Source organism: Diabrotica undecimpunctata, chromosome 1 (genome assembly GCF_040954645.1).
Source record: "Diabrotica undecimpunctata isolate CICGRU chromosome 1, icDiaUnde3, whole genome shotgun sequence".
NCBI classification, from domain to species: Eukaryota; Metazoa; Arthropoda; class Insecta; order Coleoptera; family Chrysomelidae; genus Diabrotica; species Diabrotica undecimpunctata.
Window position 1 is genome coordinate 3,840,747 of NC_092803.1, and position 16,666 is coordinate 3,857,412.

Genomic DNA, 16,666 nt, shown 5'->3' on the forward strand with positions numbered 1-16,666 from the left:
CTAAATTTTACAGCGAACTATACAACGCCCCTGACACACTTAAAGAAGCAATTAGTAACCAAGAAGATGTACCAGATGTACTTCTCCAAGAAGTAGAATCGACAAATTGCAAAAATAAAAAGCGGTAAGCAGCTGGAATAGATGGTATACCAGTAAACTGCTTAAATACTCTGGCAACTAAGATCGAGATGCATACCAAAACACTGATTACAGCAAACATAATCTCATTCATAAAAAAGGTAGCAAAGAGGATATCAAAAACTACAGACCTATAAGTCTACTACCAATCGTATACAAAATATTCACTAAGATCATCAACAACAGATTTATAAACGCATTAGATGCTGCACAGCCGAGAGAATAAGCTGGCCTCGGATGTGGATTCAGTACCATAGATCATATTTATACACTTCGAGAACTAATGAGTAGAGCTAAAGAATATGAATACCGCTAGCATTAACCTTGACAGATGCCGAGAACGCTTTCGATTCTATATATCCCAAGGCAGTAATAGAAGCTTTGACCAACCAAGGCATTAACAAACCGTACATAGAAACTTTGACAAATATATACAGTTAATCAAAAGCTAAGGTAAAAATTTACGAAAACACTCCAGATTTCCTACTACAAGAAGCGTCCGACAAGGAGACGTAATATCACCAAAGCTCTTCACTGCAACTCTAGAAAATATATTCAGCAAAATAAACTGGCAGAACAAGGAAATATCATTGATGGAGAATACCTCAGCCATCTAAAATTTGCAGACGACATCGTTCTGATTGCTAATAATCCTGCAGAACTATAAGAACTACACCTAGCTATGAAGTTGGCCTAAAAATAAACTTGACAAAAACAAAAACCATGTACAATGAGCTAGTGGATGCCCAAGGCCTCAAGATGCAATAATAAATAACACTGCGCTTGAGATAGTAAACGATGATCCAGATAAAAGAATACAATTTTGCGAAATAATGATGGATAACATCCACCGAAACCCTCTCTTCGTTCAAAATATTATTTCTTTGATGAGGCTACATTTAAATTAAATGGCTGAGGTCAACCGTCAAAATTGTAGATACTGGGCAAAAGAAAACTCCAACTGGATGCGGAAACATCATACACAATACCCGCAAAAGGTAAACGTATGGGCTGGCATTGTAAGAAATAAAATCATTGGAGCCTACTATTTCGAAGGTAATTTAAACGGGCAGCATACCTTTAGTTTTTAAGTGGGTATATCGTACGTACTTTAGTTAATTTATTCCCAGTACAATTAATCTTGGAGGTTTTGATAAAAGTTTATGATTTCAACCTTCGCATTATGCTTTATATATTCAAAGGAACCTAAACGCAATTTTTCCGAACAGGTGGATTGGAAGACGTGGACATATTGAATGGCCAGCGAGGTCGCCAGAGCTCAATCCTTTGGATTCTTTATGTGGGGTCATTTAAAGAATGTTGTTTATAAAACAAAACCTGCAAATATTGAGACCTTAATACAAGCATTCGTAAAGAAATAAACAATATTTCTCAAGAAAGCATAAACAAGGTTCTACAAGAATTTGTACAACGTTTGGGTTACTGTCAAATACAACAAGGGCTACAATTCGACCATTTAAGATTAAGTCATGTATCAATTACTGGATTATTTTCAAGTTATTTATTATAATTTATTTATAATTTATTAATATTATAAATCCATAAAAATTAATTTTCTAAGCGCATATCTTTCAAGGTATATCCGTTAGTCCCCCAGTATTATACTTTTTTTGGAATCAGCTCATTTTTATCGATCTAAAAATGTCCTAAAATACAGGGTGTTGTATAATAAAATTTTATTGTAAAATGTTGAACATTAAATTTAACAATCGACGTGTTTTAGATTTTTTTAAAAAGTTTTTTCATTTAGGAAATATCGACTTTATTGCATACTTTACAGACACACTGTATATTTGAAACTAGCAACTATTTAGGAAGTTGACTTAACTCATTATTTGTTTTTACTTAGAAAACTCATTGCAATATCGATATATTTTCCGACCCTTTTATAAGTTTTTTAAACACAAACAAAATCGTCTCCCCAGCATTTCCGCTCATGTGTTATAAATTTTACTGAAGCGAGTATTATTTTAATAACTTGTGACTCCTCTGAATGCTTTTTTATTCGCTATAAGCTCAAGAGCATGGGTTTCGGGTCACTCCATAAAAATCCCCTTTGCATTATGTGTTTAATGGAACTTTAAGCGCTTTGTGCCACGGAAGTAGACACTTAGTATCGAAATTTTTCAAAATTCAAACAGGTGAATATTTTATCGATCTATATTAAAGATATTGCGAAGATTTATATACTAATATATATATATATATATATATATATATATAGATTAATAAAAAGACAATAGAATAGTCCGCTCAATAAACAATACCGTCATTTTTGCTCAAAACGTGAAAAAAGCCAATTAAATTGTTGTATTATATAATAGTAATAATAATTAGACTTATGCAAATTGCATATTTTGCATATAGTGCATAAAAAATGCAAAAATGTCAAATTTTTCATATTTTTATAAAAGTGAGCATAGAGTGCATATAATTTGAAAATTTGGTGTTAACTATATATCGTCTCTTCGCATGAAAAGTATACAATCTCCAAATTTTTACGAAATTGAGTTAAGTATATAGAAACGCTCAGTATCATCAATATTTTCTCTGGAATAGTGACAATCAATCGTAATTCAAGAAATATCCGCTAGGGAGCGCATTAGTTAGTTTTAAATTGGAAGGATCGTGCATCTCTTTCGCCCTAAAACTGTACAATCTTTAGTTGTCTTTACGAATCGAGGAAGTACGCACGCTGTATCACTTAAATAGTATACAAATCCAAAATATCAACTTGAAGGTAAGCTTTGTGTTTCATTAATAGTGTATAATTTCGAATTTATTTAACTTTGCTCATAATATTTTCAAACATTCTTCTATTTAAAATCATGTAATTTTGAAATTGTATAGTTTTCGTGAAAAAATTTACTGGTATATGATGCAATCTTTATCAGTGTAATAGTATATTTCCGTAATTGTATACTGTTTCAGATAAAGTTGAACAAAAAATTGATTTAAATTCGTAATTGTAATCACATACTTTACATCGGACTGTGTTTAATTATGATATTGTATTCTTGTGGACGTATTATCTAACGTTAGTTTTCTGTTATGTTTTCGTTAATGTCGATTTTCGTTAATAATTTTTTTTTTTTTTTTAGATTCATCGTCAACTGATAGTGATTCTGACTCAACTAATTCTTCAAACGATTATGATAGTGTAGCAGATCCGGATTTTAATCCAACGACAGAAAAAGCTCCAAACAATTGGGATTCGCAGCCTACTGCAGAGGAGCAATCAATACCGTTGCAGTCTCAATCAACGCAAACAAATTCACCACCCAAAAAGACACATAAACGCAAAGCTAACCCAAATACGTGGAAAACAAATGTCTTAAAACGGTTGCGACATTCAGATAAAAATTATGCTACAAAAACTAAAGTAGTGAATGCTAAATCTATTGAGTCTACTTGAGGAGATAAATGTAGGCAAAAATGCACAACTAAATTTACGGAAGAGCGGCGGACACAAATTTTTGATGCATACTATGCTTTACCTCATGCATTGCATAAGCGTACCTTTATTGCTTATAGCATCGAGGAAATAAAGCCAAAATATGTACACAAATCTAGCAACAGACCAAGAAAAAACAATTTGAAATTTTTCTTTAAAGATTGCAATAACCAAAAAGTTCGTGTATGTCAAAAATGTTTCCTAAATACTCTTGACGTATCTCTCTCAATAATACGAACAGTGCGAAATAAGATATTTGATATAAATAATCCGATGCCTTTACTCGAAAACAGGAGAGGTAAACATGAACATCATCCCTCTGTTGAGGAGTCATTCAAAAATATTGCTAATAGAAAGTTTATTCAATCGATTCCTCTTGTCGAGAGCCATTATATTCGAGCTAATTCTAGCAGAGAATACATCTCAGGAGGTAGAAATCTTAGGGATATTTATAATTTATAGGGATTATGTTAAAATGTGCACTAACAAAAAAGAAAAGTATATTAACTATGTTATGTTTCATAAAATCTTAAATAAAGACGCTTGTGAAGATTGTACTGCCTACAGTAATGCTGTTGGAAGTGAAAAAGAAGTTATGAAAAAGATATATAAAGACCACATAAACGAAAAAGAATTGTCACGGTTAGAAAAAGACAAAAACGAAACTCAGTGTAGATCATCGCTAATTGTTGTTGTTTATGATCTTTAAGCATTATTGCCTTGTACAAAAGGCGAAATTTCAACTTTTTATTACGTCTCGAAATTAATTACTTACAATTTTACCATCTTCGATTTGAAAACAAAAGATGTTGAGTGTTTTTTCTGGCATGAGGGGCAAGGCAACAAATGAGCTAACGAGATAGCCACATGCGTTTTTAAGCATATCCAAGAGTTATCTGCAAGTGCAAATGAAGATATAGACATCATTTTTTAGTGATAACTGCACAGGTCAGCAAAAAAATAAGTTTTTAATAAGTATGTACATTCAGGCTGTGGCAGTAATTCCTACCCTTAATTAAATTACTCACAAATTTCTCAGTAAAGGGCATACGCAAAATTAAAATGATTCTACTCATTCCGTCATTAAGAGAAACATCAAAAAATCCCTTAAATCTGGACCTATATATACTCCTGATCAATACGTTTCTTTAATAAGGACAGCTAAGAAATCCGGTAATCCTTACAAAGTAAATGAATTTACATACGATCAATTTAAAGATTTTAAGACTCTTGCTTATAATCTAGGGCGTAACTTTTCTAAAAACACGGTAAATGAAACTGTTAAAATGAATGATATAAAAATTTTGCAAGTTACAAAAACTAATCGTGGCAGATTTTTTCATTAAAAGACTTCATACAGTCAAGAACATTTTAAAATGGTAAAAGTTGCATCTGGTAATTCAAAAGCTCTAAGAGAAAACTATTTATTTAAATGAATATACCACGTACCTATGATTTCACAGCAAAAGAAAAATGGTTTATTGGGTTTACCGCAAAAGAAAACCAGTCCTGGTTATTACCTTGGATTCTATGAAAATCATTGAAAAACTTTCCCGTTTCTTTTAATTTGTTTTTACTTTAATTGATTGTTTGTATTTAATAGTAAATGTGATTTTGTTAAATAAAGAGTTTTGTCTTCGGTACACTCATTTCTAAGACTAAGTTGTAATGTTAAATTTTTTTTATACTTTGTAAATTCTTACGTTTGTGCCATATTACTCTTTGCTATATTTTTGAGAATAAAAATTTGCTTATAATCCTAATTTTTCATTGGACAAACCCTATTTTATTATAATAGTACTTTTTAAACATCTGTATAATAATGGAAATTAATAATATTTTCTCTGAAAAAGTAGCAAAATTCAAAACAGCTTATTTTAAAAAAAAAATTTTTTATTATTATTATTTATATAGTTGAAATATTTTCATGTTGTTTCGACATAGAAAAGATACAACTAATACAAACTAAAACAGAAACCTGCTAATGTTTATTGTGGAAAATTTTAAAATCTTAAAAATGCTCTCCTGAAAAGTTTGTAAATTTTGAGATTGTACATTATTCATCCGAACGGACGATATTTTTATATTCAAACTTACAGATAGCATGAAAACGCCAATATTTAATTTTGTTTTATAGGCAGCGGCTTATAGTTTTATCACGTTTTATCCTGGAAGTAAGAGTTTGTGTTTGGCAATTTTATGTCTCTACGTAAAAATTTTTATTTTGACGGTCAATTTCACTTGGTTTCACTTTTGTTGTAAAATTAAAGGCATAAAAAACGTGTTTTTCTAATTATGAATAATTATTGTGCTTTGAAAATGCGAAAAATAAGCAATGCTTCAACATGGATAAAACCTTACAAAGAGCTATCTATGGATATGGATAAAGTTTATTGCTCATGTTGTGGCAAAACTGTAAGTACATACGTATTTTTTATTTTATTTTAAAAATTAACACGGTGGTACAAACAAGTATTTTAAAATTGGAGATTATGTTTAAAAAAAGTAGCGATACAAGGCTAGTTCGAAATAAATCGATGTATTTTTTCTTTTTTCAAGCATTTTTTAAACTCCTTGCGATAAAGAATAGAATACATATTTAAAATTCAAATCATTCAATAGTCTACTGAAAGGTCTCTAACAGTTTTTTTCTAACAATAGCATAGTTTGCTTTAATTTTGCTAAAAACAAAAACATATCATATATTGGACTTAATTAATTAAGTGCTTTTAATTTATGATCACTGTATTTTTTCTTTAAATGTAAACAGAAAAGACCAAGAGCCTCTTTGTAAATATGCGGGGGTTCTTCCTTCTTGCACAGTCATTTCTTGACATTTTTAAGTTTTTTGAAAATTTTGATTTTTATCTGATCTAATTTTTTTTTGATCTAATTTTTACACCGATTTTTATTTGATCTAATTTAAATATTTTAATTAATATGCAAAAACGGTTCATTTTTAGTTTATTTCTACAATCTTTAAAAATGGGTACAACTATAGAATATTTATATTCTTTTTTAGATTTCATCTGAAAAAAAAATTTCAAATAGATAAGCATGTCAGAACCGCGAAACACAGCTAAAAAGGTGAAAACCACATCCGGTGAAAAATATCAACCTTCAGTGTCCAAGTGCTTTCAGTCAAGTTCCAAAAAACAAACCGAAAAAGAAACTTTTAATGAAGATTTGTGTCGTGCATTAGTATCTTCTAATATACCGCTTTCAAAATAATCTAATGAAAACTTTAGTTCTTTTTTAAAAAAATATTGCAAACAAAACATTCCCAGTGAAAAAACTCTAAAGAGAAATAATGCCAATTTGTTATACTCCTCAGTTATCCACAACATAAAAGCCGAAATATTTACATATGTGTATACGAGACCACTTACTCGTCAGAAAGATACATTGTGCGCTTACTGATTGGTGTACTTAGCGATGAAACCTTTCCAAAATCGTATTTAATTTCCTGTAAGCAAGTGGAAAAAACAACGCTCTAACAATATCACGGTTTCTACAATAAGCATTAGCAAACTTTTTTTTCTTTCTGCTGCTATGCATAATGATAAATTATTGTTCATTTTATCTGATGCCGCACCATATATGGTGAAAGCAGGACAAAATTTAAAAATATTTTATCCGAACTTAATACATGTCACTTTTATAGCGCATGGAATAAACAGAGTTGCGGAGGAAGTAAGAAAAAAATTTCCACTAGTTAACAGTTTAATAGCGAGCGTCAAAAAGGTATTCTTGAAATCACCTGTAAGAATACAATGTTACGGAAATATGCCTTCTGCTGTTCCACGGCCACCGCAACTCATTTTAACACGTTGTGAAACATGGTTGGAAGCAGCTAATTTCTATGCTGATCATTTAGTTGATTTAAAAAAAAAATAATTAACCTTTTAACGGATAATAGTTGTCAATCTTTATTGAAAGCTAAACAAGCCTTCCATTTATAAAATCAAATTATAGTTTTGTCCAGAAAACTATAACCCAATTAAAATCCTCCGAATTTTCATTGTTAGAGAGTACAGTTGTAATAAAAAAATTTGAGTCATTGTGTCAAAACGTTAAAGGTACTATTGGAAAGGAAATTTTTCAAAAATTTAAAGTAACCATGGAAAAAATAGTGGTTACCAGGTTCTTTCTGAAGTGGTTCAAGTACTAGCTGGGACATTTTAATGTAAATAATGTATATAATGTATATACATAATCTATTGTTGCCACAATTCATAAAAATATTGTAAATATTTTTTATTACATGCATATTTTTTAGATAAATATGCATATTTTGCATAAAATACTGCATATTTTTGCATAAAATACTGCATATTTATGCGCGTATTTCATACTTTTTTATTTTCATATTTGCCTAAGTCTAATAATAATAGTTAATTCAAAATTTTTCAGTAAAATTTCTAATGTTAGTCGTAGGTTTCTTAACTTTCATTTAATAATATTGTGTATTTACATTGGTGGTGTATACCGATGCTTAAACTGTATAAAACAAAATATATAAAAAAAGCTTTAATTATCAAAATAAATATAAATAGAAAAAAAATAAATAAAAAGTAAATGAATAAAAATTACTAGATAAATAAGTATTACAAAATTAAAAAAAAACGGATGCGTAGCTGTATTATACCGGAAAAACATAAATACTGGATGCATGGATACAAAACTGGATACTATTATAACTCAGCATATTTGTGTAACATTTTAAAAGATTTAAGTTTTTCTGATCTTGTAATCTGCTGAAGTTGTGTCGCATCCTAAAAATGCTTGCAGAAACAGCAAGTTCTCTGCAATGGCGTCGCCATATATAAACCTTAAAGGACAGTATAATTGATCCAAACTACACCCTTTTGAAGATTAAAAAAAAAGGAAGCTGCTTTCTTCCCAATACCATGAATAAGACAAGAATGTCAATTTCCTTAGCTACGATGGTCATAGAATCACAGGATTATGATGGGTAAGCGCAGAACGGATGATAACTGCATCTGCATCTGATTCAGCCTGGTTGACATTAAAACACAGCTGATAAAAAAATTCTTAAGAAGATCTATTTAGTTTGTTTTGTTCTTTTCATTACCAAGAAATTTATCTTGGAATAATGTTGGTACGATTCTCTTCCGCAAGCAAGCACTCCCACGACTTTTTTCCTGCGATATCAGGGTTTTCAGAGTTACCATTATATACTTATAAATAGTTTATACTGCTCTTGTATATACCCAACGTACTTCTCAGAATGTTGTTTAAAGACATATTCTAATCCCAATCCACTTTATGTAACAGAAAAATACCATCGATAACAAAATGACTGTTATTAGAGAATCGTTCTACTGGTGTAAAGGCAATAAACAAAGATGACTTGGTACCCTCATGCCATCCTCAGTAACTAATGCCTATGGAAAAGGTGGTCATTCGTATGCCAGTTATTGCCGACTGTTTTTCTCGAAATGCACACCCGTTGAAATAAAAGTAAAGGATTGGTGACGATAGGAGATGTTTCAACTGCAATAGTACTTGTCATAGCACCAAAAGGAAGAACCTTAAATTTGACTTTCAATGACAGTTTTTGAAAATCAAATCTCATGATATTCCTTATATATCCTTCTACCTCAATGCCGCGATGAGGATTTATAATTTCTGAAGAAACTATTCCATTACCGATACAAATTACTAATTAATTCTCTAATAAGTTTTTTTTTATTTTCCATTTGTTTATTGCAATTTTCAATAAAGGTTTTATATTTTATCATATTTAAGAGAAGTTATTTCACAGGAACTACTATGTTAACGAGCATTATTTTAAATAATAAATAAAAAATAAAGTAAATAAGGACACGGCATGATTCAATAGAAAAGATCCTTCATCAAGAAACAGTTATCAAATTGGGACTTTTCCAAACAAACCATTTACCACATTATCAGTGTATTTCTGAGAATATTCTTTAAAAAAACAACTACAAGCTATACTGGGACAACATTGTGCTCACAGACCAAACAGTGGCACATAAGAAAGCCAGATCTTATACTAGTTAACAAATTGAAGAGACAAACAACACTAATTGATGTGGCGATACCTAACAACAATAATCTGAGTATTAAATACAATGAAAAGATCGCCAAGTATAGAGATCTGCAAATTTAAATACGGAGACAATGGAGAATCGAAAGTACCCAAACAATACCAAGAAAGAGTCGAACCAGAGCTCAACCCTTTTGATGCCGTTTTAAAAGGTATCCCAGGTGTCTGGGATGAGTTAATTTTCCTATTAGAGGAAGAAAAAGCCGCACGGCTAAACCTGGGAGAAGTAAATAAAATGATATTGAAATAATATGGACATAACTAACTGAAATAATTTATACGTGGAAAGATTATTCGAGTCAAGGATGAAATCCGTAAGTTGGTTTGGGAAAATCAATATATCAATCCTGGGGGCCACACCGTATTGTTTGTTAAATTAGCTTTTTATTTAAATATTTGATTATTGATGTATTATTTTGAGTCTTCTATAGTATTTTTTTGCAATGGTACTCATGGCTTCACAGACCTGACTAATTTAATTTGACCTTGTTCATCCCAATTCAGCACGAAGTTGATGCTGTCGACTCTTGCCAGTGTTGAACCATTTTTATACCCAGGAACGAAGATCTGACGTAGATGGGGTTGGATCAAGCAGGCAAACGACAACAAAGCTGGTGGGACATCCTATATAATCATTTTCAAAATTTCATCAGTTCCGGTGTACTGCAAAAATCTTATAGTTGATACTCTGTTCTAAACTGCCATTATGCAAAGAGTATTATCACCTTTCACCGGTCTTAAGACATAACACAAAAAAATTGAATCGACTCCTGATTCAAAATCGCCCAAAACATCTTTCTAGTCTAAAATCTCTTTCTTGACTCCCTATCTCTGTTACATTTTACAAATTCAACGCCAAATAAATTCCCCTTACGTCTCCGGAACCAGTTGTGCCAACAAACTTAAAACAAACATAATACCCTCGACACTCGTTCGTAACAACCTTGAAATATTCCCAGCTTTATTACGTTTTATCAAATATTTATCAAATTGGGACTTCTCCAAACAAACCATTTACCACATTATCAGTGTATTCCTGAGAATATTCTTAAAAAAAACAACTACAAGCTATACTGGGACAACATTGTGCTCACAGACCAAACAGTGGCACATAAGAAAGCCAGATCTTATACTAGTTAACAAATTGAAGAGACAAACAACACTAATTGATGTGGCGATACCTAACAACAATAATCTGAGTATTAAATACAATGAAAAGATCGCCAAGTATAGAGATCTGCAAATTTAAATACGGAGACAATGGAGAATCGAAAGTACCCAAACAATACCAAGAAAGAGTCGAACCAGAGCTCAACCCTTTTGATGCCGTTTTAAAAGGTATCCCAGGTATCTGGGATGAATTAATTCTCCTATTAGAGGGAAAAAAGCCGTATGGCTAAACCTGGGAAAAGTAAATAAAATGATATTGAAATAATATAGACATAAATAACTGTAATAATTTATACGTGGAAAGATTATTCGAGTCAGGGATGAAATCCATAAGTTGGTTTGGGAAAATCAATATATCGGTCCTGGGGGCTACACCGTATTGTTTGTTAAATTGGCTTTTTATTTAAATATTTGATTATCCATGTATTTTATTTTGAGTCTTCTATAGTATTTTTTTGCAATGGCACTCATGGCTTCACAGACCTGACTAATTTAATTTGACCTTGTTCATCCCGATTCGGCACGAAGTTTATGCTGTTGACTCTTGCCAGTGTTGAACTATTTATACGAATAGCAGCTCTTGTTGGTTGACTAATAAGAGCTGCTATCTTGCTCGCTTCAGCAAGATGGATGGCCGAGAAACAGAACGTTTGTTACGATTATATAAAGAGATTCCTACGCCTTCTATACGAAGTAAATCGAGTTTGATAATAGTGATTTAGACCCCAATTTTACAGCGAATAATGACGAGGCGTTGAGCAATACATACCGTGATGACTTCACTGACTCCGCTAATCCACTAAGAGTAGCAAATACACTGCTCTTGTCAGGTTATTTTTATGAAATCATTATAAGTAGAATATTATATTAACTTTTTTATTTATTTTTTAGGTACTGTATCTGATTCGAGCAGACCAGACGCCTCAAAAGTTAAAAATATTATCTACAATAAAAACAATGAAGACGTAGGTATAAATTCCGGTATTACCGAGACTTTTCACAATAAAAATTCAATTGATTTTTTTGACCTATTCATGGAGGATAATGTTATTTCAATAAATGTTCAAGAAACCAATCGCTACGCTATTCAACGGCTAAATTCTCCTAATATTAAAAGATGTTCTCGAGTGCAACAATGGATTCTACCTAACAATGAAGAAATCAGCGCATTTCTTGGATTGGTATTATGGATGGGACTTTACCAAATGCCTTCAATTTCACATTACTGGAAAAAAGTTGACGAGTAAAGTAAGCGACTATTAAGAAACTGATTTGAAATTTTACTTAGTATGCTACATTTCTCTGATAATTCAAAAGCACCTGAAAGTCTGTATGTATTGATGAATCTATGATTTGGGCAGGCTTTCTTTCCGTCAATACATTCAGAATAAAAGGCATCGTTACGGAATAAAAATATTTAAACTTTGTTCTGAATCATATTATACGTTTCAATTTAAACAAATATTACAAATGGTACAAGAAGTGTAGTGGAAACATCGAGAATATGAACATCTAAAGTATTTACGGACATAAAATTATATAAGAAAGAACAGTTCATAGAGGAACATGAAAATTGTAAAGCCAAACCACTAAGATCTTGTAGAAAATGTACTGTAAAGTTGAGAAAAAATGTTTTGTAGAATATTATAAAATAAATTTAGTTTTATTAAACGTAAATAAAAATGTTCTGTTTTTATATACTCTTCTTCTTGCAGTACCGTCTCCTATCGGAGGTTGGCTACCATCACAGCAATCTTTACTTTGTTGGCTGCAGCTCTGAACAACTGTATTAAACTGCACCCATACCACTCCCTTAAATTTCGCAACCAGGAAATCCTCCTACGTCCCACATTTCTCTTTCCCGAGATTTTCCTTGGATTATGAGTTTAAGCAGAGAGTACTTTTCTCCTCTCATTATGTGGCCCAGATATTCGAGTTTTTTTGTTTGTATGGTTTTTATGACTTTGCATTCCTTCCCCATCTTCAGCAGAACATCTTGATTTGTTACTCTTTCTGTCCATGGCATTTTCCACATTCTCCTGTAACACCACATCTCGAATGCCTCAATGTTTTTGATGTTTATCTTTTTCAGTGTCCAGGCTTCCATGCCGTACAGCAGAACGGAGAAAACGTAGCACCTTAACATTCTCGTTCTTAAGTTTATATTTAAATTTTTATCTCATTCATATATAAATTAACGATCTCTCTCCAGATGACCACTCCATATGGAAAGTAAACAAAAAATTCAAGAAACCGACACCACCAATTCATTCAATAAGAAAACCTGATAGATTTTGTGCCCAGACTGACATTGAAAAGGCTAATATATTTGCAATATATTTAGAAAATAAATTTACTCCAAATTCAGGTGAAACCATAAATGATGATGTAGTTAGCGAATATCTAGTTGCATCCTACCAACTATCACCTCCAATAAAAGCATTCTCTCCATTCGAGGTTCGCTGAATAATAATGAGTACCAACTCTCACAAAACTCAAGGTTACGATTTAATTTTTAATGGGTAAATTCTAAAATATCTACCCAGAAAAGCATTTTTCATGCTTACTATTATCTACAATAGAATGCTGCAGTTCAGCCATTTTCCAATCCAGTGAAAATATGCTCATATTATAATAATTGGAAATCTAGGTAAATTGCCTACATACCCTTCTTCCTATTAACCGATAAGCGTGTTAGCCTTGATGTCTAAGATATTTTAAAGATTCCTGCTAAATAAAGTAAAACTGTTTCACTCGAGAACATATACCCGAACATCAGTTTGGTTTTCGTCAAAAGTATTCAACAATCCAACAGTGTCATAAAATAGTAAATTAAATCAAGAAAATTTTGGAACAAAAGACTATGTGTGACTATGTATTTCTCGATATTCAGCAGGCTCATGATAAAGTCTGGCACAACGGTTTACTATATAAATTAAAATCTGTACTGCCTAGCGATATATACCTGAAGTTCTATATTACCGAACGTTTGTTCCAAGTAAAAATAAATAATGATTTCTCAACGTATCACTCAATCCAATCCGGAGTTTCTCAAGGAAGTGTCCTCGGTCCTTTCTTGTACTTAATCTTTACTGCTGACATACCTATTACAGATGTTGTCAGAGTGGGGACTTTTGCAGAGGATACAGTCGTTTTTGTTTTAAACAAAAACGCAGACATAGCATCTGAAAAGCTGCAAAATTACTTGCGTACATTAGAGAATTGGTTGACAAAATGGAAAATAAAGTCAATAACAAAAAATCACGAAATACCAAATAGCGACGAATACAGAGTCACGAATACAGAAGTGTAAAGGAGAATAGGTAGAGAGAGGGAACTGGAAAACACAGTAAAAGAAAGAAAATTGCAATATCTCGGACATGTGATGAGAGGCAAAAGATACAACATCTTAAGGAAAAGTAGAGGGTAGGAGAAGCGAAGGAAGAAGACGCGTTTGCTGGTTAAAGAATCTGAGAGAGTGTTTTGGTTGCAGCTTAAGGCAATTGTTCAGAGCAGCTGCCTCGAATGTCAGAATAGCCATGATGATTGCCAACCTTCATCGCGGAGATGGCACTTAAAGAAGAAGAACAAAAAATCGGCCCAAATCACATTTACAATAAGAAGACGTACTTGTCCACAAGTTAGTTTAAAAAATGCTTTCATTCCTGTTAGAGACGTGAAATATCTTGGGTTGCATTTGGACCGAAAGCTCTTCTGGAAGCAACACATTAACGCCAAAAAACTCAGCTGAATGTAAAAGTAAAACAAATGAATTGGTTACTTGGCAGAAAGTCACAACTGTCATTGGAGAACACAATACTGCTTTACAAAGTCATAATAAAAGTAATATAGACTTACGACGTAGAACTCTGGGCCTGTAGCAAGCCTTCAAGCACAAAAATTGTTCAGACCTTCCAATCAAAAATATTGCGTATGATAGGTAACAACCCTTGGTATGTGAGCAATGTAACCATCCACAATGACCCAGAAGCACCAACCGTAAAAGATTGTATATCACTTTAAACCAACAAGGCCAACATTCTTAATTCAACGGACCACAGCCAAATTATCAGTGAATTATATTAGCCTCCAATGGAAGAACGAAGACTGAAGAGGACTTGGTCAGAAGATGACCTGGTTATATAGGTAAAAATGAAGAACTGTCGCTGGACGGTACGCAAATCCATATTGTCATCACATTTACTAATTACTCAATGTACTGTTTATGAGTAGATTGTAAATATGCATTTAAAAAAAAATCATACATTAATGCAATTATGGTAACATTAACGCCAAGTGATCTATTTATAGGACAGATCAAAATTCGAAAAAGCAATTTTTCGAAAAACAAGTTCATGCATATTTCCATTTTAGAAAGAATATTACTGATAATTATGTATTTTGAAATTTGAAAAAAAAAATAATTTTGCGTCAAAACAAATTTTCTAAAGACATTTAATTTTATGCTTAATGTTAATATACATTTATTTCTCTGTTGTTGTTTTAATTATTATATAAAAACACTCTCAAGTAATCTAAAAATAATATCGTGAAATCCACAGCTTTAATAAAGTCAAACCCAGTATTATTTTTGTATATAGAACTCCCGCCAAAAATTAGAAACTAAATTTCAATGTAAATAAAACCGCGAAATTAGAACTCGATCAGATAAAACCGTTATCTAAAGCATGACAAAAAATTTACAGATAATATTTATCAAAAAAATGATGTTAAGATCTTTAAAAAAAGGTACGATGTTGATAAATATATTTTAAAATATTTTATCAGTGAATTGTGATAAAATTAAACAAATATTTCAAAAATTAAATTCAAAAATTTGAAAAGTTAGTTTATAAGAAATAAGAAAAATAAAATGGTAAAACTACCACTAAATTTCGATAAAATAAAATAGTAAAAAACCTGAACATTGAGGCAACTTAATTCTTAAACTAGCAAGAAAAGATATAAATTTTTTTAAGACTAAAAATTTGTGTTTTGGAACAAATATTAATACTTTAATAAAAATAATTATTTGATTGGTAAGATATTGGGATGGCAAAAACTATTTTATTTGTATATCGTAATTTTTGGTGCTCCCGCCAAAATTTCAAATCTTGCGTCTAAAGTTTACTACCAGTAAATTTAGCCTGCTTCAGATAAAAATCACATAGAAAATCACAAATCCATGCACCATAAAAGTTACTTACATGTATGTTAGTGCAGAAGCCCCCTCGTTGGAGTGTTGGGGCACTACTGGAGGCCCATGCTGTGGCGGCCGAGGTCGGCCGCCTCGTCGTGACCGTTGCCTCTGACTCCGGCTATGCCTCGCGATTTCTCTTCGCGGAATGACGCGTTTGCGCAAGGCTTCGCTCACCACGCGCGGACTGGCTTTGATGAGACTCCGCCGAAGATATCATCCCCGCCGGCCCACACAGACTCCTGCCATTGGTTGGCGCACGCATGCCGCTTGCCGCTACCACTGCCACTTGTTGAAAGAAGCCTCGTTTCTCTCGAATTTATTCATTAGGGCGAGAAAACTTTTGACCCACTGCCTTTAAATACCGAATCCTTATTCTGCTCCGATTCCGGATCCCCGAAATCCCTTTTGTTTCAAAGCTATCGATATACCTACTCTCGCTGGTTTTTTGGGGACGCCAGTTGATTTAGGTAATTGGATTAGTCGACTAGAGGAGAATAACTTGAATATCCACTAAAACTTCATTATATTACCTTTATTATTTTAATTTTAATTTAACACCTTCACAACCCTTTGCTTTTATTTAGTAAAA

General features: G+C 32.1%; 1 protein-coding gene across 1 annotated transcript in view; it reads right to left on the minus strand.

Annotated features, from left to right (window-relative positions):
* Positions 1–16,270, minus strand: part of Vmat (Vesicular monoamine transporter) — a 230,889-nt gene extending 214,619 nt beyond the window's left edge. The window contains exon 1 of the mRNA XM_072536073.1: positions 16,085–16,270. The gene's annotated coding sequence lies outside the window, so the exon portion shown is untranslated. The remainder of the gene's footprint in view (positions 1–16,084) is intronic.
* Between the last annotated feature and the right edge of the window lie 396 nt (positions 16,271–16,666).